This window comes from Pongo abelii, chromosome 5 (genome assembly GCF_028885655.2).
Source record: "Pongo abelii isolate AG06213 chromosome 5, NHGRI_mPonAbe1-v2.0_pri, whole genome shotgun sequence".
Classification (NCBI taxonomy): Eukaryota; Metazoa; Chordata; class Mammalia; order Primates; family Hominidae; genus Pongo; species Pongo abelii.
Window position 1 is genome coordinate 156607958 of NC_071990.2, and position 26322 is coordinate 156634279.

General features: G+C 44.5%; 1 protein-coding gene across 2 annotated transcripts in view; it reads left to right on the plus strand.

Annotated features, from left to right (window-relative positions):
* SCAF8 (SR-related CTD associated factor 8) overlaps positions 1 to 26322 on the plus strand; it is a 229923-nt gene that overhangs the window by 176522 nt on the left and 27079 nt on the right. The window lies entirely within an intron of this gene.

The window sequence follows — 26322 nt, forward strand, 5'->3', positions numbered from 1 at the left end:
ATAGTGGCAATTATAGGCTTTTCGATAGGATCTTTTTTGTTTGACTCTCTGCCCCGTAGTGTTGGAGTATTATTTTATGTATTCCATCATATTGCAGTAAGAAATAAAACAGCTCCAAAGAAACACAGACATGTGAGCCTATGTAGAAAACTTAGATCTTGCTTGGCACCTCTACCAAATTTGATATGGCAATGAGAAAAGATCCCTTTCCTTCTATTCTTTTGTAACTAAACCTGCAATTGGCAAACATCCATCTAGCTCCCACTTCCCACACCCTCAAGCCCCCACCCCCCACAAAGGAACAGTGTGGATTTGTGACTAACCTCACCATTCTTGTGCACATATGAGCAAATGATTTAGGAAATTAAATTGGAAAAAAAAAACCAAATAGAAGTTTCTGAGGTTCTTTTCGGTGGATAGGGTGAGAGGAGAAACAGAATAGCAAATGAAGGTAAAAGAGGATCATTCCTTCAGCACTGGGTGCATATGCAGTCACCACTTAGCTGGAGGTGCTTTTCCAATGACCAGGTGCACACGAAGGCCCATCTGTTGGAAGAGTAATCTTTTTAAAATCCCAAGGCAGCATAACAGGGGCAGAGGTTGATGCTTTTGTTCCCTGGATGAATTCCCTCTTCAGAAGCTCCTGCTCCCCTCGACCTGAGCATCTGGACAGGCTCTCTGTGTGAATCGGCATGAATAGTGAACAGTCCACACTCCATCCCTGCTTCATCCATGGCAAAGGAAAGCTTTCAAAAGTCACCGTTCTCCAGGGACTTTAAGCGTTTTGAGCTGGTTTTTAAAACAGTATTAAGTGACTTTGACAAACTGAAGCTATTTGGTATTTGCACAATTAGAAAGAATCCCCCATGGGGTTGTTTGGCTTTGTGAGTAAATGCTGGCCTCTCACTTGAATTCCAATACAGAGATCTCATTCAAATGAGATGGGTGGTCTTATGCAATTTCTTTGTGGTTAATAAATTCCTCATAGAGGGGGAAAAACTATTTCAGAATGGCCTCCACAAAGGAATTAAACATAGATGATTACTTTTATCCAGAGTAATTTGTGTTTTAAATGATTTAAAAGTATAAGCAGTTAAGAAAGTTATGAAGTTTGATGCTTCAGAAGAAAGCCTCCTTTCATTCATTATTAGTGATTTCCCCAAATCCACTATTTCTGCATCTGTGTTATGAAAATTGAAGAACATTCCAGACTATGGCGGTGGCATCAAATCCAATCATTTTTATAGCAGGGCTTTCTCTTGGAGGACTCTTTAAAGGTTACAGAGAGAGGCAGCTTGGCACAGTGTGTAGATTGGTTCATATTTATTGTTTTATAGATGTTTACCTTTTAGTATCTGTGAAAAATATTATATTTATTCCTTTTATTTCTTCTGAGGCACACATCTCTTTCAAAACTTTTTTAAATATCTTAGAAACATATTCTACCTGTGAGCTATAAGGAAATAAAATGATGCTCATTTTCATCCATTCTTATATTATTACAAAACTAAATCATTTCTCAATCCTGTAAGATACAAATCAATTGCCTATTATTGTAGATGACTTAGGAAAGAAGATTGTAAACTAGAAAAAAATACATGCATTTTTAGTCCAAACTTTTAAAAATACAAGTTCAAGTACTGTATTCAGATATATTTTCTAAAAAGATATCATTCATAAAATTGACGTAAATTTTAAAATCCACTAAAGGATCCATAGTGCTAGAAATAAATGTGGCTTTCAGATGGCTGTGACTCTCAGCTTGCACAACTGGGAAAGAGCCTGACTATGCCTCTTTTTAATTTTGTCCACTTGATCATGGGATGGGAACAATATTATTGAGTGGAAGGAATTGCTACTCCAAAGGTTTTTTGCAAAGCTTTATGGAGACTGGCAAATATTATTTTGTATCTTAAAGGACCCTGTATGGAGAGTTGCACTGATATTTAAGTTTCCACACACGGTGTCACACAGGCCAAGAGCCACAGCAGTCAGAAATGGAAGGGGGACCTCACTGCTTCTTACTGCATCATTCCCATCCTTTCATTACAACAGAAAAGAAAAAAGCTAATGAGGAAAAGGAAGTAACTTTTGCCAGAAATGTCCATGCAATCGAGGGCTTTCTTTTCCCTGTGTAATGTGAGTACAGAAATGTCCATGCACTAGAGGGCTTTCTTTTTTTTTTCTTTCTTAAGATAGAGTCTCACTCTGTCGCCCAGGCTAGAGTGCAATGGTGCGATCTTGGCTCACTACAACCTCCACCTCCCAGGTTCAAGCAATTCTCCTGCCTCAGCCTCCAAAGTAGCTGGGATTATAGGCAACCGCCACCACGCCTGTCTAATTTTTGTATTTTTAGTAGAGATGGAGTTTCACCATGTTGGCCAGGCTGGTCTTGAATCCTGACCTCAGGTGATCCACCCGCCTCAACCTCCCAAAGTGCTGGGATTACAGGCATGAGCCACCACGCTCAGCCTAAGGGCTTTCTTTAGCCTGTGTAATGTGAGTGCACTCACAAGCGCACACATCATGGGACTGGAGGCCATAAGCAGAGTGACCAGAATCCTCTTAGGCCACTCTCAAAGCAAAACTCTCAAAGGTGAGGCCTGGCTGGGGACTGCCAGGAGAGCACAGGGACCAAGAGGCGAGCTCTGGGTTCTGCAACAAGAGCTGGGGCTCCAGTGCCCCAGAAAGTGATTCCCAGGTTCTCACCTCATGTACAGCAGGTGTGGCCACAACCGAAGCCCCACCTTCTTCATACTGACTCCAGGTCCTGTGCTTGGCTTTTTTAATTAGAATCTTGCAAATTTGTCTCCAAATACCAATATTCCTTCATTCATCCAACATGTATGTATCTAGTGCTTACTAAATACACGGTGCTGTGCTTGAGATAGAGATAGAACAGTGCATTAAAATTATGCTTGAGCACATCAGTAGAACGTGCACGTTCAATAGGAATACGGGTGTGTATTGCATCTTAAGCACAAGATGAATGCAAAGGAAGCTCACAGAGGCAGATGCAAATCAGTAGTTTCCCTAAAAATGACTTCTTCTTTATTAGCTCAATTTTCCACTATCGTAAAAAAGAAAATAGTTCTTACTGTTTAGTCTTTTGCTGTTTCCTAGCCAGTAACACTTTTATAGTTTTATTTGGATTTGAGAACCTGGAGATTATATTGACTTATACTAGTGAACACCTCTTTTCTAAACCCTGAAACTCTAGCAAGGATGCAGGTCCCACCATCCATGAATGCTGCCGTTTAATTCAACATGAGAAGTGACCCGTTTCACCTGTAAACGGGGTGGGGGAACTCAAAATACTTTCAAACACAAGGACTTTGGCTTTACAACGTTTGGAAAATTACAGAACACAAGAAACTATTTCTATCAAACCAAAAGAATTCAGAGTTTCTCAAGAGGTCTCTCTTACTTAAAAAAAAAAAAAAAAAAAAAAAAAAAAAGGTGTATTTCATGGAATAAGGATAGACTATGGCAAGAGAGTGGGATAGAAAGATAGAAAGTTGTTCTTCTCTGAAGTTGGTTTGATTTTCCTGGGGCCATCTTAGCAGTACACAGAAGCAAGGTTGGTTTTCCCAGATCCCCATCACAATGAATGGTTGCATAGAAGTAGAGTTGATTGAATGTTTTCAGTCTAGTTGTATCTGACTTAGAAAGATGTTAACATTAAATACAAAGGGGGAAAACTAAAGCCGATAGGTAATCAGAGAATTGTGGATTTAATTCAGCATTAGCTCCTATCTTTTTCTCAGGCAGAAGGATACATGAGATCTAAGTACAGGAATTTAACTAAATGGAATATAAGACTTATGATATGTAGGTTTCCTTTGGAAATCCAAACATCTCTGTCCAGAGGTGAAGACTATAGAGAATACTTGTTGCTTAAAGCAGATTATTAACTTGAATAAGTACAAGCATGACCACCCCCAAAGCATTTACTAATCATTGTTTCTTGGACTTCAGCCAAGACATAAGTAATGATGTTCCTTCCATTCAACTAAAATCCTACTTACATTCCAAATAAAAGTAGTAATTCCTCATTATGCTCAACCAGACCATCAAAATCTTCAAGCTGAGGATCCCCGAGATAATACAGCAACAGACTATTTTCTAGCATAGTTAGGGCTTGAGGTTTTTCCAATGGATCTCCAGTTTTTCAGGAATTTGAATACATGTTTTAAATGAACTGACATAAATGCTCTACTGGATATAATCCTAACAGTATTTGCTGTTGCAAAGGCCATCAGGACCTTGAGGTGCTCCGGGTCTGGGTTAATGCCCATGGGGTTCACCATGCTGGACTGGGGACCGCAGCAGCTCTGGGCACAGAGCTCAGTTCATAAAGCACCAGCTTCTAACATAAATTGACATTAACAACAGTCACTGTCCTCCCAAGGACAGAGCAAAAAGGAAACCCATTTAATGAAACAGATGTGCTTAGTGTATTTTAGCTCATCTCTTAAACAGTCACTAAACACCGGCATCCCATTGGATTTGTCTAGGCTTACATCAAGGAAGTTTCTTCTCTTACCAAATTTCTTACATCACCCGTAAAGAAAGCACATTTTTTTTCACTCAGGTTTGTCTCCTCAGCTCCTCTTAGCTCAGTCTTCGGTTTGCTGCTTTTTTATTCCTTGCCCTTGGTTTCCACTTGGATTATTTGGTAAATGTGTGCAGCTGAAGATGCTTGCTGTCGCTTCCATGGTTGGTATCAAACGTGTCTGCATATTAGAATCACCTGGGGAGCTTCAACAATCCTGAATCCTGTGTCCCTTCTGCAAAGATTATGATTGCTAGAGCGTGCCCTGGGTATTGGGAGTTTTAGAGGCTCTCCAGGTGGATTCTAATATGCAGACGAGTTTGGGAATCCCTGGGCTACAGGGAAGAAAGGAAAGTTTTCGAAGGCCTGGGCCTCCTGTGAGTTGTGTGATTTGGAGCAAGTCATTTAACCCCGCCCAGCCTTGGTTTCTCTGTACGATGAAGATAGTTGTGCCGGCAGTTTTCCCATCTGCATAATGAAAATCATGTTTACATTAGGTGGTTAGTAATAGCACATGTAATGGGTTTGGCACAGGCTGGGCACTCGGGAAATGATAGCCATCCTGTATCCCTAAGGTAAACTAAAGGCAAGGAAACACTGTGGATGATTAAGTGAGGTCAGTTTAATGGAAAAGAAAACAAGTAGGTGACAACCAGGCTCACTGTCACATGGGATGTGGTTTCTTTCCCTGAGACAATTGAATTGTTCATCTATTTCTAGCTTGTTGGAAAGAATGATACCACCTAATATTCAGAGATAAGGCTATTGTGTTCATCTGTTTTTCCAGGGTGGGGTGGGTCTGCCCAGGGCTTTGTGAACAGGGTCTGCCTGGTAGATAAATCCGAGAAGTATTGGGAAATGGACTCTTTGACAAGGGCTGATTGACTTCATGAGTTTGGTGGGCACATGGCTGATCGCACTTCACTGGGGTGAATGTGACTCCAATACTCAGACTTGGGGAAGGATAGAAAGTCTATCTCATTTTGTCCTTGGTGAGCGGTCTCTTACGGTGGCATAATAAGGGGAAGTTGGTGGTGTGTTAGAATCATAGAGAGATAGGATGTCAGAGCTGAAAGGAACTCAGACCATCACCTGAGCCCCAGGAGTTCTTAACGGTGAACACCCTGAGATTATAGGAAACACCTTTGACATATTTAACATTTTCTTTTATGAGGGCCATGGCTTCTTGTCTGATTCAAGAAGAGCTTGCTAGCCCTCCAGTACCAAAGACTCGAGTTTATGAATAAGGAAACAGAGTCAAAAGAACTGTTCAAAGCCACATGGACAGTTAGAAGCAAAACAGGACTAGAACTCAGGTGACCACACTTTTCCCCAACCTCCACTCCCCCAGTTTTATAGCAAGTCTTAAGCATTAACTGTGACAAGGGACTGTTTACGCCACAGGTTCAACTAATTCACCGGATAATCACAGCCCCAAGCAGACAGTGCTGGCCTGCTACCAAATGAGGTTTCCATTTTTCTTTAGCTAAGGACATTATGTCTGCTGAAGGTCCTAGGAAGAAGGTAGAACTTCTGTCGCTGTTTGGAAATTCTCATTATTTTAACCTACAGTGAAACATCAGTCAGAATTTTGGGGGCTAACAGGAATCTGGACAGACATAAAGGAACTTAAACCAAAAGTGCAGTCCAGGTTCAGTGGCTCATACCTGTAATCCCAGCACTTTGGAAGGCCAGGGCAGGCAGATCACCTGAGGTCAGGAGTTCGAGACCAACCTGACCAAGATGGAGAAACCCAGTCTCTACTAAAAATACAAAATTAGCCGGGCGTGGGTGGCGCATACCTGTAATCCCAGCTACTCGGGAGGCTGAGGCAGGAGAATCGCTTGAACCCCAGAGGCGGAGGTTGCAGTGAGCCGAGATCCTGTCATTGCACTCCAGCCTGGGCAACAAGAGGGAAACTCCATCTCATAACAAACAAACAGGCCGGGCGCGGTGGCTCATGCCTGTAATCCCAACACTTTGGGAAGCGGAGGCAGGCGGATCATGAGGTCAGGAGATCAAGACCATCCTGGCTAACACGGAGAAACCCCATCTCTACTAAAAATACAAAAAAAAAAAAAATTCGCCAGGCATGGTGGCGGGCGCCTGTAGTCCCAGCTACTTGGGAGGCTGAGGCAGGAGAATGGCATGAACCCAGGAGGCAGAGCTTGCAGTGAGCCAAGATCATGCCACACTGCACTCCAGCCTGGGCAACAGAGCGAGACTCCATCTCAAAACAAACAAACAAACAAGAACAACAACAAAAACCCATAAGTGCAAAGTAGGCAAAGGCCTAAAAAAGAACAAGGATAGTTTGTATTTCCTTTTTCTTTGTTTACTGTAATTTTTATGTAGGCTCAAGAGGTAGGTAAAGTTTTGGCAGAATGAAGGAACTTTACAACCATCCGCAGGACTCTATTTAAACCCTGAGCCCTACAACATTTTTGGGATCCGTGGTATTTTAATTACGTTCATTTAAAATGTATCCATTTATTTAATAGATCACATCTAATTTGTGGCAGACACTGTCTAGCACCAGAAATGCACCAATGTACAAAACAAAGCCTCTTTCTTTTTTTTTTTTTTTTTAGGGTTTTTTGTTTATTGTGGTAAAAATACATACAAATTTTCCATTTTAAAGTGTACAGTTCAGTGGCATTAAGTACAGTCACAATATTGTGCAGTCACTAGCATCGTCCATTTCTAGAGCTTTACCAAAGCAATGAAAACTTTTAGAAAGGTTAATAGTTACAAATAAGTAGGCTGGACTTCACTGATGATGAGCTAGGATCTGAAATTAAATGACAGAAAATTCAACTTGACACTAAGTCCCAGAAGCCAAGCTCATTTCCCTCACTCTATCTTTAACTTCCAGGCCTAAGATGGCATTAAAGTTAAAGGATTGAGGGCTGTCTCCAAGCATAGTTCAGTTAATAGAGTTGAAAAATAAAAGTATAGGCCCTTGGTTAGGGGAGATCCTGGTTTCCCCTTCTCAGCCCATGAAGGAGCTGTAGCCTCTGCTTTCATAGGGGTTTTCCTCTCGTGGGAAAGAGAAGGACAGTGGCATTCATGTAATATTTTGGTTGAACGTGAGTGCCATAAAGAACAGAGCAGGGCAGGGAGGATGAGATGGACAGCAGTGGGGAAGTCATGGCTAATATTTTATATGTGATGGTCAGGGAAGACCTCACTGGGCAGGTCTGTGTGCACAGAGATCAGAAGGATATAGGAAGGAAGCCATGGCTGATCATTGAAAAAATGAAAGGCAGTATGAGTTCAATCAGCTGTTTGGCACGACTGGGTCAGTTTCAGTGGTTTATGGTATACTGGTTTTCTTTCTCATTGTCCCAAGAACATTTGTGTGGGTTTTTTTTTTTTTTTTTTTTTTTTTGAGATGGAGTTTCACTCTTGTTGCCCAGGCTGTGGTGCAATGGCATGATCTCAGCTCACTGCAACCTCCGCCTCCCATGTTCAAGCGATTCTCCTGCTTCAGCCTCCTGAGTAGTTGGAATTACAGGCACCCACCACCACGCCCCCACCACCATGCCCAGCTAATTTTTTTGTATTTTTAATAGAGATGGGGTTTCACCATGTTGGTCAGGCTGGTCTTGAACTCCTGACCTCAGGTGATCCGCCCCCCCGCCCCCCGCACCCTGACCTCCCAAAGTGGTGCGGTTACATGCGTGAGCCACTGCACCTGGCCCCAGGAACATTTTCAAGACCACTTAGAGTTCAGCTTTGCAAGGAGGCTGTGCTGAGTTGGTGGGAGCAGCACTGCTGTGAGTCCCATGCATTGCTGGGAGGGCTGGTGCTATGTGGGTGTCTGTAAGCAGGAAGAGGACTGGCTGTGGAGTCATCACATGAAAGTGAGTCTCACATCCACCTCTCCCATCACAAGTTCTGTGACCATGGCATGTTATTTTATTTTATTTTATTTTATTTTTTTCAGATGAAGTCTGGCTCTGTCGCCCAGGCCAGAGTGCAGTGGCGCCATCTCGGCTCACTGCAACCCCCGCCTCCCAGGTTCAAACGATTCTGTGCCTCAGCCTCCCAAGTAGCTGGGACTACAGGCACCCACCACCATGCCTAGCTAATTTTTGTATTTTTAGTTGAGATGGGGTCTCACCATGTTACCCAGGCTGGTCTCAAACTGCTGAGTTCAGATGATCTGCCCGCCTCGGCCTCCCCAGATGATGAGATTACAGGCGTGAGCCAGCGTGCCTGGCCAGCATGTTATTTTAATTCTTTACACATCTCTAAAATGAGGAGAATGATAATGCCTCCCTCACAGGGTTGTTGAGAGAATTATATCAGATGGATACATTTGAAGTCTCAGCTCATTGCCTGTGACAAAAGGCATCTTCAATAAATGTCAACAGTCATTGCAGTGGCAGCAGGAACGGTGCAGTGAGGGTGTGGCCCAAAGGTGTGTCCAGCTCTCGGGTTTTGTTCAGCACTCACTCACCTCCTGCAGTCCATCTATGGCCACTGGAGAGTCCACGACTGTTGTACTCATAAGGGCAAAAGGTGGGTTTGATCTTTGTGTTCCGTGCAGTGCTCTTTACATGTGGTAAGGGATAGAGAAGCATTTGATGGAGAAGTGAATTATTGACTAAAATTCATCTGGGAAAGAGCCAAAGTAGAGAAAGTTTTCCAATAGAGGAAAACGTCTTATTAAAGTCTCAGGAAATGAATTGCTTTTTATTTAATGTTTCCCTAAAGTTTTTTTTTTTTTTTTGAGACAGAGTTTCGCTCTTGTCACCCAAGCTGGAGTGTGGTAGCGTGATCTCAGCTCACTGCAACCTCTGCTTCCTGGGTTCAAGCGATTCTTGTGCCTTAGTCTCCTGAGTAGCTGGGGCTGCTGGCATGGGCCACAACGCCTGGCTAATTTTGAATTTGAAGTTTTTTAGTAGAGACGGGTTTCACAATGTTGGCCAGGCTGGTCTCGAACTCCTGACCTCAAGTGATCCACCTGCCTTGGCCTTCCAAAGTGCTGGGATTACAGGTGTGCGCCACCGTGCCTGGCCGCCCTAACGTTTTTTAACCATTGTTTTCAAATTCCATTTTTACAATAATGAGAGTTGCATTAAAAAGAAGTAAGGGCTGGGCACAGTGGCTCATGCCTGTAATCCTAGCAGTTTGGGAGGCCGACGCGAGCGGATCACTTGAGCCCAGGAATTCAAGACCAGCCTGGGCAACATGTCAAAACCCCATCAGTACAAAAAATGCAGAAATTAGTCAGGCATGGTGGTAGATACCTGTAGTTCTAGCTACTCAGGAGGCTGAAGCAGGAGAATCCTGAGCCCAGGAGGTCAAGGCTGCGGTGAGCGTGATTGTGCCACTACACTCCAGCCTGGGTGACAGAGTGAAACGCTGTCTCAAATAAAAAATTTAAAAAACAAGAAAATAAAAATAAAGTAAAAATTTTTTTAAAGTAAGGATCAGCAGTAGCCCATTTTTTTTTATAGTAGCTTTGAATTTCAGGGGTAAAATGTGCCTAGTATGTGGTCTCTAATATATGTCTATATTTTGAGACAGGGTCTCACTCTGTTGCATGGGCCTGAGTGCAGTGGTGCAATCACAGCTCACTGTAGCCTTGACCTCCTGGGCTCAAGCAATCCTCTTGTTTCAGTCTCCCGAGTCAGGAGGATTGCTTCAAGCCAGGAGTTTGAGACCAACCTGGGTGAAAAGCGAGACCTCATCTCTACAAAAAATAGAAAATAATTAGCTGGTATGTTTAACCAAAAGACACCTTGTGGCAGAATCACAGAGGCAAGTGACAAACTGCCTCCTCCTAAATGACAACCAGGGTTAGTTAAGTTACTGAGGCTTGGTTTTAATAATTTCCACTTACATACAAGGAACTTTCGAAAAAAATTTTTTAATTTTTTTTTTTTTTTTTTTTTGAGACACGTTCTCACTCTGTTGCCCAGACTGGAGTGCAGTGGCACAAACACAGCTCACTATAGCCTTGACTTCCTGGTCTCAAGCAATCCTCCTACCTCAGCCTCCCAAGCAACAGGAACTATAGGTGTGCACCACCATGGCCCGCTAATTTTTTTATTTTTTGTAGAGACAGAGTCTCACTTTGTTGCCCAGACTGGCCTTAAACTACTGAGCTCAAGCCATCCTCCTGCCTCAGCCTCCCAAAATGCTGGGATTACAGGCGTGAGCCGCATACAAGCAACTTTGAGATGCTGAGATGAAAAGTGGTGTGGGAGCTCCAAGTACCTTGTTATGATTTTTTAAAGCCCCAGAGGATATTGGCCTTAAGGAGACAGAAGCTGCCTAGCATTACAAGGACCCCTGGCTTGAAGCATGGTGGGGAGGGGACCCTGATTTCCCAGACATGAGGCCCAGCGTGCCTGTCGAGGACAGGCTGCAGGGAACCTGAAGGACTGCAAGACACTGCTTGACTGTCTCAGGATCATGCCAGTGAAAAGGTGTCATTCAAGCCAGATCCATTTCAGGCATTTGTTACCAGGACTGTGACAAGTCTCAGACTGATGGTTAGAGAACTAATGCTCATTTTAGACCCAGCCATTGGCATGTTTGCACCAATCGTGGAGCAAAGGCAGCGTTCTGCACTTTCTTGCTGTTTCTGCAGCGGGCTTCCATTTCTCAGCATGGCTGTCAGGAGGCACCCGGCAGCAGTTTGCATCTGGGGAGCTCTTCTTACCCTCAAGAAACCGTGGTTTTTCCTCTCCTTTCATAGAACAAAGCCTCCTTGTATATTAGGGACCCAGGGAGAACACAGGGATTTTGAATCCTTAGAGGATGCTAAAAAGCTTGCCTAGAGTCAATATAATTTTTTTTTAACTGATTTACATGTCACGTTTTCCTCTTGTACCTGCTCATCCTAGTGCAGAGAAATGTTTGGAAAGTGGAAAGTGGGACGAGAGAAGGGAAAATAGATGGCCCTGGGCCACACACCTGGGAGTAATCAGATCAGCTGTGTCCTCAGCTTCTCCTTCACGTCGGCTGGGCTGCCTGCACTTGCTTCCTGATGACTTTAGGTTTGGGATTTCCACCATCTTTCGAGAATCCACATTTTTATGTAGGAAAGATGGTGCAGTTACCACGTCAGACTTGAAAAAAGATGCGTGCTCATTTAATGGAATTCAATTAAATGTTTATTTTTATGGAAGTCATCTGCTCACAATGTCACTCACCCAAAACCCAGGACCAGCCCTCCTCTCTGTCCTTATCAACAGTCTGGGTATGGAAAGCATGACTTACCCATGAAATTCACAGGGTCCCTGGCTCAGGGCACTGGCCGATCCCTCAGAAGACCTTAATAAAAATGCAAATGGCCTTATAAAATGTGCCTACAAAAACAGAATGGAAGTTCTTGGGTTAAATGCCAGATGATTGGTCCCTGAAACAATTCCTCCTCCCCTCCCCACTGGGGAAGAGAATGGGGAAAGTAACTGGCGAGTGGCGGATGTGGGGCCACTTGGGGGTAACTGACCTCAACAGAGACCAGCCTTCTACAAAAGTAGGCTCAGGATAGACGGCACCAGGACTGGGGCTTTTTCTGTGCAAGAAGGCACCATGTCTCCCCTCCCCCTCACACATACCCAGCTAGTGGCACAAACACACAGAAAGAATAGCTCTTATTCCTTTTAGATATTAATAGCATTTTAGATATGTTTCCTCACTTACTCCTTAAAACAGATCTGTGAAGGGTTCTCTCTCATAGGCTGGTGGGATTTAGAAAGGGAGGGTAACTTGTCCCGTGTCTCGGCTAGTGGAAGCTGGGGGGACTGGAGCTGAGCCCCATGTCTGTGCACCTGCAGACCTTCCAGCCTGGGATCACCCAGGCAGAACTTGAAGGAAGGACAGGTCAACAGCTGGAGGTGTGAGCATCCGAGGCTCAGAGCCCGAATAGGCCAGGAGTTGGGTGAAGGGGGAAGGCCTTCACATGCTGGAGGAAGTTCCCAGCCGAGACTAACTCACTTCCTCTTCTGAGACGCCAGGTATCTGGGCAGTCTGGAAGAGGAAATGATGAATGAGTTGTTGATAAAAAATGGTCAAACCCAGGGAATCTCAGATGCCCTTTCTCATTCTTGGGCTGCATCGACTAGACAAAAATGCAGCCCAGGAATTCCACCTCGGGCTCTAGGTGCTGCAGTTCTCAGGGAGGTGTCGGGGAACTGGGGACCAGACCAAAGGTCTCTGTAGGATGTCTAATCTCTTCTGGCAGGAAGGCCATTGGTGGGAGTGTTTCCACTAAAACCAAGAGAGCTGAAGAGTTGAGAGTTGAATGAGGTGGGGTGGGAAGAGCGGGCAGGACAAACATCCGAGTACCATATGGGTCATTTATTCAACCTTCAACAAATATTGACTGAGGCACTGGAATATAGATCATGAACAAGCACAGACTGTTACTCACGGGACATATGTTCTAATGCGTGAGCAACATGCATGTTTTGTATATTCTAATAGGAAAAGTGACCGAGAAATGGATAAAATAGGGCCAGGCACAGTGGCTTATGCCTGTAATCTCGGCACTTTGGGAGGCCGTGGCAGGTAGATTGCTTGAGTCCAGGAGTTCAAGACTAGCATGAGCAACGTAGCAAAACCTTGTCTCTATGAAAATTTTGTTTTAAAAAATTAGCTGAATGTGGTGGTGCATGTCTGTAATCCCAGCTACTCAGGAGGCTGAGGCAGGAGGATCATCAGAGCCTGGGAAGTGGACACTGCAGTGAACCTAGATTGTACCACTGCACTCCAGCCTGGGCCACAGAGCAAGACCCTGTCTCAAAAAAAAAAAAGAATGATTGGCTGGGTGCAGTGGCTCTTGCCTGTAATCCCAGCACTTTGGGAGGCTGAGGCAGGTGGATCACCTGAGGTCAGGAGGTCGAGACCAGCCTGGCCAACATGGTGAAACCCTGTCTCTACAAAAATACAAAAAATTTGCTCAGCTTGGTGGCAGGTGCCTGTAACCCTAGCTACTGTGGGGGCTGAGGCAGGAGAATCACTTGAACCTGGGAGGTGGAGGTTGCAGTGAGCCGAGATGGTGCCATTGCACTCCTGGCTGGACGACAGACGTGAAACTCTGTCTCAAAAAAAAAAAAAAAAAGAATGATAAAATAATTTCAAGTTTTAGTAAGTGCAATGATGAAAACAAACAAGAGGCTGAAGGCCTGAGGAATTTTAAGTGAGAGAATGATGTCTTTCTGATTGCGTCACTTCTGCTGCCGTGGGTGAAAGGTGGAAGGCAGCCAAGGAGATCAGCTAGGAGGTTCTTCCCATAGGCCAAGGGAGCTGCCCAAAGAGGAAGAAGACGGAGGTAGAAATGAGCAAGGAGGGTGCATATTTTTGGAGAGAGCCTCAGTAGGACTTCCTGGAGGGCCAGGTATGGAGGTTACAGGGAGGGAAGAGTCAAAGATGACTCCCCGGTTTCCTACGGGCTGGGCATGGTGCCGTTTTCTGAGACAAGGAAGTAGTCATCAAAGCAAAGGGGCCCTGTGGTGGTCATCTGGGGGGTCTTGAAGAGCCAGGGGGATGAGCGCATGGTATCCCTTGGATGCACTGGTCAGGGGTGATGTAGGGAAATGCAGAGATGGAAGCTCTGCCAAGAGTTAAGCCAATGAGTTTGTTAGATAAAGCCCTCAGCACAGTGCTAGGAGCATGGTGATGACTCAGTACATGATAGCTGCTCTCCTGTTAGGAACGGGCCAGACTCCTGATAAGAGCCAGGACGGAATAGACAGAATAGGAAAGGACAGGGTGAGGCATGCCAGGCAACCTGGGTCTCCCCTGCAAGTGCTGTGTGTCCTCTGAGGATCACCAAGGGAAAACTAGAAAGCAGGGTCAGGATGGAGTGGGGTTTCCATCCCTGAACACCTGCAGTGGGACCTAGGCGTCCCTCTGCGTTAGGAGGCACATGTGTTCTCCAGGCTGGAGGCACGGGCTGGAAGCTTCTGGATCTGACTCTCGCCTGCAGCTGCTCCAGCAGCATTTGAGCACAGTTGGGGGCTGGGTCTTGCTGTCCTCAGCACTAGCAAGCCAGGGAGCAGTTCCCCTCATACTGTGTTAAGCTCCTTTCCATGGAGGAGATTTTCTCCAGAAGATTCCTTCCCCGGGGGCATCTGCCGTTTCCCCTCCTGTTTGATCACCCCTCCCCTTCCCTTTGTTCAGCTACCCCAACCTCTCAGACTCAGGATAGTGACAACACAGCACACAATGTGACCTGCTGAGGCCAAAAGGGTTTCCATCATTCCAATTATTCCTGTATCAAAATACACATGCAATTTAAAAACATTTGCTTTTTAAAACTTATAAATTGAAAGAGGACCTTGATCTAAAATCTTTGCTCTCAAAATAGATTTCTATTGACTTTAAATAGGAGTTGGACCCAGATGAGCTCTATGGAGTCAGACACTTTATCATAGGGAAGAGCACTAATATTAGAAATCTGAGGCCAGGCGCGGTGGCTCATGCCTGTAATCCCAGCACTTTGGGAGGCCGAGGCAGATGGATCACCTGAGGTCAGGAGTTCGAGACCAGCCAGGCCAACATGGTGAAACCCCATCTCTACTAAAAATACAAAAATTAGCCAAGGGTAGTGGCGCATGCCTGTAATTCCAGCTACTCAGGAGGCTGAGGCAGGAGAATCGCTTGAACCCAGGAGGTGGAGGTTGCAGTGAGCTGAGATCATGCTACTGCACTCCAGCCTGGGCAACACAGTGGGACTCTGTCTCAAAAAAAGAAAAGAAAAAGAACTCTGCAGTGCCGGTTTTCTGATCAGAAAAGGGATAATTATATTTACCTATTTCATAGGATGTCAGCTGTAATTATTGAAAGTTAATTTTTTAAAAATAGAACTTGGTATTTCCTGCCAGTGCTTTTGAACTTCAGACTACCTCTTCTCTCTCTCTCTCTCATACACACACACACACACACACACACACACACACACACACACACCCCTCCTTTCCTCAGGAGGCCACAGACAGCATTTCCACAAGCCTCACTAGCAATCCTAATGAAAACGCCTCAAGGTGGCTGTGATATCTGCCAAGACAAAAGCCAAGGGGGGCTTTGAGTAACACGTTCCTAATTTTAAAAGCTTCTGGCTTATCAACTTCCATTTTAAGTTTCCTATCCAGGGCAGATCAAGATCTGAAAAGATGTCGTGGTGAGGCTGTTGGGAAATGCTATGCATAGCTTCTGTTTTCACCTCTGGGACCTTCCCAGGCCTTCCTAGGTCCTAAGAGGAAGGTGGGATAACGCAGTCTCCTGCTGTAGTTCATCCTCAGCAGGAGAGAGAAGTCCAGCTGGTCCCCAGCACACCGCTCCTCTCTATCCTGTAAGCCCACCGCGCCTCCAAGTTGGCTCGCCTTTAAAGCCGGCTGAGCCACTCTCAGTAGAGGGGCTGGTGGCCTGCTCTGTAGCAAGGACATGGGGGGAGTCTGGATTCCCCACATGGGACAACATCTGGTACTCTCTGGGAGCTTCTACATGTCCCCCAAGCATCCCTGCTACCTAGGTGAAGACTTGCATGTCAGAAGCGTTACCCAGCATGGAGCTTGCTTCTCGCACGGAAGCCAATGCGATGGTACCGGATGATAAGAAAAGATACAACTTCAGGCTTGTGGTGGGAACAGTCAGGAGGTTAAAGCTTTTCCCTTTGCCCATGCCCGGGCAATTCTGGCTCTGCATCACTGTAACATGGTTAATGTTACACCTGTAATGGTTAATCAGTTGAATTGGGTTCGGGTTACAGAAGCACTTGGAATGGTCAGTAGGTAAGCCTCAAAGAGGTTTCACAAAACCACACATCTACGATGGAGGGCTTTCTGATGTTTTAGAGCAGCAGTTCTGACTTTTTCCCCACCCAGGTATTCTTTTCTTTTCTTTCTTTTTTGAGACAGGGTCTTGCTCTGTTACCCAGGCTGGAGTGCAGTGGCTGGGTCATAGCGCACTGCAGCTTCAAACTCCTGAGCTCGGGCGATCCTTCCATCTCAGCTAGGACCACAGGTGCGTGCCACCATGCCTGGCTAAGTTTTAAACTATTTGTACGTACAGGGTCTCCCTATGTTGCCCAGCTACTCTCGAACTCCTGGCTTCAAGTGATCTTCCCACCTTGACTTCTCAGTGTTGGGATTACGGGCGTGAGCTGCTGCACCCGGCCCCCACCCAGTTACTCTTACTGGCAAAGGAGAAAAATAAATCCCCTGTCCTCTGGGCCAAGGGCACAGCAGAGATTTGCCAAAAGCATGAAATAGCTTGTTTTATCACAAACTCCTGTGTGGCCACAAAACTATGTGTGAACTTTACCCTTTATTCCTACATATAGGTTTGTTTTAATATACAAGTCATGATTTGTACTATATCAAACTACTTAACTCTCCGACTGCACCTCCTAGGAATTTTTGAATAAAATCAAGGCTATGGGAGGATGCTTGGGGTTTGTCCTACGGCTCTGTGTGACCTGATGTTCCCCAGCTCACACTTGGGGAAGAAGCTTCAGTGGTGGCCCTGAGCTCTCCCCTGGGCCTGCCCTGCCCAAGTGCACAGGGTGCTGGGCAAAGTTGTTTCTGCCGTGCCCTGCTGGAACTTCCAGACAACTCCTGACTGCCCGATGGTGTTTGACCTCCCACGACTTTCTCCGGTCTTGTCATTATCTCCATCCTCCCACGTGGGTGCTTCCTTTTGGGTGTTTTCCTAACAGCACCATTGCATCTGTTGGAAAACGAGGTCATTAGCTCTCTGCCTCCCGTTCCTTTGTGTTTCTCCAATATCGTTCAAGTCCTGCAGACTTTCCTGCCAGTTTCCCAGCTTTGTTTGCCGTTTCAGTGTTCCGGGCAGAGGTGGAGACCTAAGCCCAACAAGTAAACAAACAAACAAAAACAAATAGAAGACTCAGAGCTGATCAGAGAGGTTTGCAACAGCATTACCTTGGGGGCTGCAGGTTCAAAGGTGTAAGCATGACCTCTGTTCTGATGCCAGGCTGGTAGTTAGGGGAAGTTTGGGACAAGATCACCCATCTCAACAGAACATGGTCCTTCCACATTTCCAGCATCAAGTCAGAGAGGCAGCCTCACCATAGCTTAGGGCAGAGGGTAGGCATATGAACTGTGCCGGTAGCTTTGGCTGAACCGTGAAAATCGGGCAAGTGACTTAATCAACTCATCCCCTGAACTGACTGTGCTTGTTCAAGTATCATATGCATAACACCTTAAATTTGCTGTTGTTTAAAGTTAGCAGACAATGTCCTGAATGATGGTTTAAAAAAAAAAAAACAGAAAAAAATGATTTTTTTTTTCTAAAGTTAAAAGGGTGTAATAATCAGGGACACGAGAAGCAGATTTAGTGTTTTTTTTTTTTTATTGGTGTCCTGCTCTTCCTTAGAGTCTTTTTTTTTTTTTTTTTTTTTTTGAGACGGAGTCTTGCTCTGTTGCCCAGGCTGGAGTACAGTGATGCAATCGCAGCTCACTGCAACCTCCGCCTCCCGGGTTCAAGTGATTCTCCTGCCTCAGCCTCCCGAGTAGCTGGGATTACAGGTACGCGACCCCATGCCCAGCTAATTTTTGTGTTCTTGATAGAGAAAATGGTTCACCATGTTGGCCAGGTTGATCTCGAACTCTTGATCTCATGATCTGCCGGCTCGGCCTCCCAAAGAGCTGAGATTACAGGTGTGAGCCACTGCGCCTGGCCCCATTAGAGTCTTATAAGCATAGATAGTATCAGTAGCACCAGCACCCACAAAGGCTCCCTCTGCACTGGGTCCTGTGCTCAAGGCTCTATGTGCATTTTATTACTTAATTCTCTTCACAGCCCTCTGAAGTAGATTCTCTTATCACCCTAATTTTGTACATAGCTTAAGCTTAAGGGGATTAAAAAACTTCCCCAAGGCCAGGCGTGGTGGCTTATACCTGTAATCCCAGCACTTTGGGAGGCCTAGGCAGGTGAATCACTTGAGCCCAGGAGTTCAAGACCAGCCTGGGCAATATGGCAGAAACCTCCATCTCCACACACAAAAAAATTGAAAAATTAGCCTGGTGTGGTGGTGTGTGCCTGTGGTCCCAGCTACTTGGGAGGCTGAGGTGGGAGGATCGCTTGAGCCCAGGAGGTCAAGGCTGCATTGAGCTCTGATTGTGCCACTGCACTCTCAAAACAAACAAAAACCTTCCCCAGGTTCACGCAAACTGGGAAGTGTCAGAATCAGTTTCTAAGCTCTGGTGCCTCTGATCAGGAGTCTTTCTCTTGACCACTGTGTGACACATCCACACCCACCAGCTGTGTCTCTGGAGAAAGCTTACCTTTTTGTGTTCAAGATAAGGAACAATATCAAAAATGAACAGGAGCACCAGAATGCTGGAATCATGTTATCTTTCTGATTGTTAGTGTATTTCTAGCTTTGTATTACTTTATATTTAAGGAATACATTTAGTGAAGCACTGTTTTGTTTTTTGTTTTTGCTTTTGCTTTTTTTCTGCTGGAGAGTATCTTGACTTTCAGGAGTTAGAACTCACTTCTAATAAGAAGATATTTATATCCGTAATTTAGCCGGTGTATCTTCTGGATTGATTGATTTTATTACCCCGCGATGCTGGAAGCGTGAATTCAGACAAAGCATACAGATTTCAACATTTGTATAAAGGCTACCTCAAGAGGGCGCTCCTTGCAAGCTGTAGACTTGTTTAGTTCTCTCTTGACACTTGATTTTGGAGAGTATTTTCAGAGAATGCATTGCAATCCTGCATGAGTACAGAGGAAATTCATGGAAGAGCCATGCGGAAACATAACAGAAGTGCAGAAATCTGAGTTTTTAGGATGGGAGTTGTGAAGGTTCAGGGATTTCAATTTTTATAAAGATTACTTAAAGAAAAACCTCTCAATTCTTTTGCTGTATAGAATCATAGAACGGCTAGAAGAATTGCTTTTCTCTATTTTTAAGGACTTGGTAGGAGTGACGGTGGGAGAATTCTCAGCTCTTCTAGATAACCAATTACATCATTTAATATATTGATTTGATATCCTGAGGCAGATGGTATTAGGGTATTTGTTTTTGTTCTTTTAAAAATCATATTAGGGCCAGGTGAGGTGGCTCATGCCTGTAATCCCAGCACTTTGAGAGGCCGAGGTGGGTGGATCACCTGTGGTCAGGAGTTCAAGACCAGCTTGGCCAACATGGTGAAACCCCGTGTCTACTAATAATACAAAAATTAGCTGGGTGTGGTGGTGCATGCCTGTAATCCCAGCTACTTGGGAGGCTGAAGGTAGGAGAATCACTTGAACCTGGGATGCGGAGGTTGCAGTGAGCTGAGATCACGCCATTGCACTCCAGCCTGGGCAACAAGAGAGTGAAACTCTGTCTCCAAAAAATAAATAAGTAAATATCATATTAACTCTTCTAAAAAAATAATACAAACAGGCACGGCTAAAAGGCAATAGGGAAGTAAGAATGGAATTCTAAATAATGTTTAATTAATCCAGAAGAAGGTAAGAAAGGAGCAGCAGAATTTAAAAAACAGATGGGACAAACTAAAAATAAATTCGAGCAGCAGACTTAAATGCAATCACATCAGTAGTTAACATTAAATAAAAATTGACCAAACGGTCCAATTTAAAGACAGAAATTAAAGGATGCAGAAGTAAAAACCGAACTATATGCTGCCTTTAAATATAAACACAGATAAGTTGAAAGAAAAAAGATGGAGTATGTGACACAAACAGTAGGGATGCTTTAGAAAGCTCGAATGGCCATATTAATATACAATAAAATAGACTTCAGGATGATATTACCAGAGGTAAAAGGGACAATTCTCCAGGAACATATAAGGCATAAAACTGTGTATGTCCAGTAATAGAGCTTAAAATACATGAAGAAATATTGACAGGCCAGGCACCATGGCTCACATCTATAATCCCGGCACTTTGAGAAGCCAAGGCGGGAGGATCGCTTAAGGCTAGGAGTTTAAGATCAGCCTGGGCAACGTAGTGAGACCCTGTTGCTACAAAAAACTAAAAACTAGCTGGGCGTGGCAACACGCTCCGGTAGTCCCACCTATTCAGAAGGCTGGGGCAGGAGGATCTCTTGAGCCCAGGAGGTTGAGGCTGTAGTAGGTTGGCTATGACTGTGCCACTGCACTCCAGCCTGGGCACCAGAGTGAGAGCCTATCTCAAAAAAAAAAAAAAAAAAGGAAAAGAAAACAAAAGATTGACAGAATTTACAGGAGTAATAGACAAATCCACCATCACAGTTGGCGATTTTAACATCCCTCTGTTAGTAATTGATAGAACAACTAAACAAAAGCACATTTATTCATCTAAATTGGCCATCCATGGTGGGGGCTGAGCTGCAGTCAGCTAATGGGTGCTCTGCTCATGATGGTTTATACTTCGTGTTCCTGGCTAATGAAGAAGCAGCTGTCTCAGCATCCTTTGTTACCCAGAGGACGTCTTGAGATTGATTACAGTTACTCCAAGGGTGAACCTGAGTCTTTACCTTGGCAAGCAAGTTATGGAGGATTTCCTCTTTACTCCAACACTTGAGATCAACCCTGTCGTCTAGACAGGATGAGTTTCTAGTGAACAGAGTAAATTGCTTCCACACAAATAAGGCACCTATCTCCAAGGAGCACTTTGTAACTACCGTTTGCTACAACCCCAGGCTGCCGGGGAAGCAGGTTCCTCTGAGAGTCCTCAGTTTGATTACACTGATGGGCCCTGGAGCCCAGAGATTAGAGTTTTACCTATATAGTTAAGTGACACTTAAAGCCCAAGACCTATTATCTTCCAGCCATCCACTTCAGGACCAGATTAAGTTTGGCTAGAAGCTGCTTAATAGGATTATGGAAACACAAGGACCAGCCTCATCCTCCTAGCTCCAGGCAGATTCCCCTCACCCCACCACTTATCAGTTCTCAGCCTAACTATCTCCTGAGAAGAGAATTTTTCAATTTCCTGCACTGATAGGATTTAACAGATCTCCAGGGCTGACAAAAAGGGGGCTTCCCACATTGTGAACGCTCTGTCCGGGTAACACAGAGGCCTTGTTTAGGTGAAAGCATCTTGTGTTTCTGTGTCAGTTAAGCCATGCGTGGTGATGGAGGCAGCACTGTCTGGACTGGTCTCAGAGCAATTCCTTTTTTTTTTTTTGAGACAGGGTCTCGCTCTGTCGCCCAGGCTGAAGTACAGTGGGATGATCTCGGCTCACTGCAACCTCCACTTTCTGGATACAAGCCATTCTCCTGCCTCAGCCTCCCAAGTAGCTAGGATTACAGACATGCGCTGCCACGCCAGGCTAATTTTTTTCCCTCTTTTAATTTTGGTATTTTTAGTAGGGTTGGGGTTTCACCATGTTGGCCAGGCTGGTCTCAAACTCCTGACCTCAAGTGATCCGCCCGCCTCGACCTCCCACAGTGCTGGGATTACAGGCATGGGCCACCATACCTGACCCAGGTACCCAACTTTAAAGAAGAAATTTTCATCACAATACCGTCTCCTTTTTAAGGGATGAATTGTTTAGGTTCATTTGGCGGTTTTCTAATCTTAACATTCTGTCGCTTAACATTCAGCACTGAGAACTGAGGATTTGAATTCTGATTTGAGAACTTGATCTGATGAATGAAATGAAGGCATTTCTTTCTCCACCTCCCTTTCCTGGAGGTGCTGGGTACCTTTGCCTTTACTATATCCTCAGATCAGCTTAGTGGGGCTCCTGCCTGTAGCGAGAAACTAATACCCTCTGTCAAATCTCCTATATGCATATTTTTAAGCTCCAGATGAACGTTCCTTTTTAAAGAACTTTTACAACAGATTTGTTGTAAGACATTAAGCTAGAAAGAAGTATTATCCTACACTGCTCTTATACTCTTGTGTTTGGGGTTGGTGGCCTGATTTTTCTTTTGAGGATATGTCTCATTGATGTAATTCTAAAACAATTTTAAACCCACAGATTAAGAACATATGTTTCTTCATGGCACATGTTGAGAAAGACTTCAACTCATTCTGCAGTCTTTACTGAAGAATGTCTTTAAAGCAAAATTGCAACTGGTCAGCTCTATTATCTACAAATTATATCAAGTCTTGACCCAGAGAGTCAGACCAAAGGCTTATCTGACCTTGTGTTCTTCCTCTGACAAAGGCCCCAGTTTTTTCAATTGTTGTGTGGGAAAGGTGGGTGGGGTGGGGAGGGTGATGAGGCGGAAAGATGTTTTCCCTCCCTGTGTCAGTCACAGAATGTCAGGAATGTTCCTCAAAGGTAGATCTGTCAGCATGACCTTTGCTAACTCCTTCTTGAATGTATTTATATTTTATCTGCTACCTCTTGGGACATAAGTTTCAAATGTTTATTATCTGCAGTAGTACAGTACTTCCTCTTTTTGTCCAAAAATCATTTCTTTCAAACTTCAAGGAGCACCCTGGGTCTCAGTATTTGGAAGCGATGATTACATCTGTATTTTCTCCATTTGGTTCAACTTGATCCCAGAGGCTCTGATGGTATCTGCTCAGCGTTTGTCAAGACTGAGCAGGCTAATTTTGGTTTAGAAAATGGAAATTTTTCAAAGGAAACTTCCTCCACTAGACAAATCGTTTTTGACCTGAGGTTTTGATTAGGGTACAGTGGTCCTCATTGTTGAAATGCAGGAACACTTCTTGGTGACCGCTAACAAAGGGTTAAACATCATGGACAGCGTTAGTACAAGTTAAAAACAGAACCTATCCAAAGCATATAACGTACACTCCAAAATAAGCCAGGCTCGCTCCTCGTTAATGGGATCATTGCAGACATGCCAAATTCTACAACTAGTCAATTGTATACATATGGTAAATCTTTTCATACCATTCAACATTTGCTGCAATATGATTTTAATTACATACAGATTGGGTAGCTGGAAGAAAGCACTGGAATTAAATAGAATAAAGTTCAACACAAGCCCTTTTATAAGCGACCCTGGTTTAAGTTAAGATGTATGCAAATGACTGCCAGGAACAGGAAGAGGAATGTGTGGTTTGGAGGACTCTGGGGATGGGACATGACTTATCTTCAACCTGGGAACACAGTTGTTTATCTGGAAGGGGAGAGTTTACAGAAACGGTGATTATGTTCCTTTTGAAGTTGAAACTTACGCTGATGCTTGCACCTTGTTACTTACATTCTTCCTTCCCAAGTATAGGGTAGTCTCTGCAGACAAAGTTGCTCTCTGGGCAAAAATTGCATTCAGTTGGAAAAGTGGTGGGGGTTGGATATGGGAGAATGGTACTTCTGAAAATGGTACTTCTGAAACTCCCCCCTCCCTTTATTAGGCTGTGTTTCTTGTTTCTTTGAAGTTAATTTTACATAATGATTTCAAACGTGGTGCTGTTTATTTTATGCAAGAAAAGAGTTGGGAAGCACATTTTGTTTCAGATTCTGAAATGGCGATGGCCGTTGTGGGAGCGTGGATGGGCCTTTGCCTTTTGCAGAGGGGGAAACCGCCACTCTGGAATGTGCTTTCCTCAAACTTTCACGGCATATCTTTGGTTTTTCTCATAACTTACTGGAATGGCTTTTACTGACTAAATATCTTTTTGGTGAGCCACCCTGCATCTCAGCTTTCTCTTTTGTGAAATGAAGATAACATCCCCCAGCACTTACTTCATGAGGTTTTTGCCTGAAGAAGTTTGAAGACTTCAAGACACAAAACCTGACCGAACTGCAGAGCCTGCGAGCATCTCCCAGGGAAAAGATGGAGTTAGCGTAAGAAGGACGTGGAACGAGCCCTGCTTTCTAGAGCCGGTCCTGTCATCAGAGCAGGCCATCTCCAGGACGGGGATGGGTGTGCCGGGAAGCTTAGTGTAGGGGCCAGCAGGGGCTCCAGGGAGAAGGGGACTGGGCCTCCTGGGAGTCCCAGTCACAGAGTGGGTGAGCCAGTGGATCCCAGGTGTAGGGGAAGACAACAGACCCACCCCAACATCATCTTTGGCCAGAAAACTTCATTAGCAGTTTCCACCTGCTCTGCAGCCTCTTGGCTCACCTGGCTGTGGCCACAGCAGTGACAAGCATCTATATCCATGCTCATCCACCTCTCTTGGTGAATATTCACGTACAGAAATGAATCTGCAGGCATACACACTCTAGTCTACTTCTCTGTCGTTTGGGCTTTGGCTAAGTCATTTTTTTCTTGAGAAAGTCACCACTTTTAGCCTAGAGGGAGTTGTGGACTTATGATCTATTTGATTAAATAATTAAATTATTTATTTACATTTCTCCCTAATAAATATCTATAGGTTGGAATATCTTACTTTGAGGGAGATGGCAGGACTAACTAGCTAAAATGTAGCCTCTAGTTATGAATTTCTTGAGGGCAGCTTCCACATCTTACCCTCTTTTGCTGGGTAAGTAAAGACTAAATGAATAACTCTAAAGTTAATTTCACTTTGTTGAAATGGATTTTTTAATGGATTGCTTAATGTGTTCAGGTATATACAATAATGACATCTACCAGTCATACATGTAAGTTTCTCCCTGTTTCAAAAGAAAGGAAGGATGGAAGAATAAAAGGAAGAGAAGGAGGAAAGTCATTTGTACTTCATTTCAAATAGGAATTCCTCATTTCTTCTTTGGTATTTATACCAGTGGCCTTAACATATTGATCCCAAGCAAAATTAAATGCTTCTAGAAGCCACTTTTACGGAGCCCCAATACTCAGTTATCAAGCCCTAAAGAAGCAGGAGATACTGGATTTAGCTGCAGGGGATCTTTTGCTGTGCAAGGCACCCCAAAGAAGTCATGTTATAGAGTGCCACCGTCCTGTGCCCACTTTGCTGTCTGCTACCTCCCTTGTTGAGACCACAGTTTTCTGGGGTCTGGGCTAAGCTCAGCCACACAAAGACCATCTTCCCTCACATTGGGAAAGGGGACAGGTGCATGGGGGTGAGACGGGCTTGATCAGCCATGAAGAGGCTGGCTGCTTTATATGCGGTGTGGCTTGGGCCTCTTGCTCCAGGGACTGACTTCCCTCTTGCTGACCTTTACCGCTTTGCCATTGGGTTCCTAACCCACTCATGTGCCAAGAGAATGCCAGACAGTAACATAGGGAAGGGCATTCTAAGCACTGGAGAGGAAGTAAACATGTGCGGGTGTCTAAAAACATGGCACATTTTTGGATAACAAAAGATTTACCATTGTTGGAATGTAGGAAAAAGGGATGAGTGGGAATTTACTGGATATAAGGCTGGTGCGCCAGATTGGGACCAACTTGCACTCACCATGGTCAATTATCATGATATATTTACGTGTCTGTATCTCCCGCTTGTTTGCACCCTGATATCTAGGAATGAGTCTTACTGACTTTTTCCAGTAATTCCACAATTCCATTGTGTTTTTACAAGGGCCCAACAGATTTTTCTTGAATAGATGCCTGAGTGGATATCGATTAGTATTGGAAGTCAAGTTAGCTCAGACTGACAAGCTGAGTGGACTATAAATTGGTCATATACCATGGTGATTTGTTTGGACTTTATCTCCTAGGCAATACATATTCATTAAAGTTTCTAAAACAGAGGAGTGACCTAAACCTGTCGGTGTTTTAGGAAGTAATTCCGGCTATAATGTGACAGATTGGTTTGTGAGAGACTAGAAGTTGTAACAACGGTTAAGAAACTAATATAATGGCTCAGAGGAGATAAGAGAAGGCCCGAGAGAATAGAGACTTGAGAGAGACATTTATAAGGCAGAATTTGGCCAGGCACAGTGGCTCAGGCCTGTCAGCCCAGCACTTTGGGAGGCTGAGGCAGGCGGATAACTTGAGGTCAGGAGTTTGAGA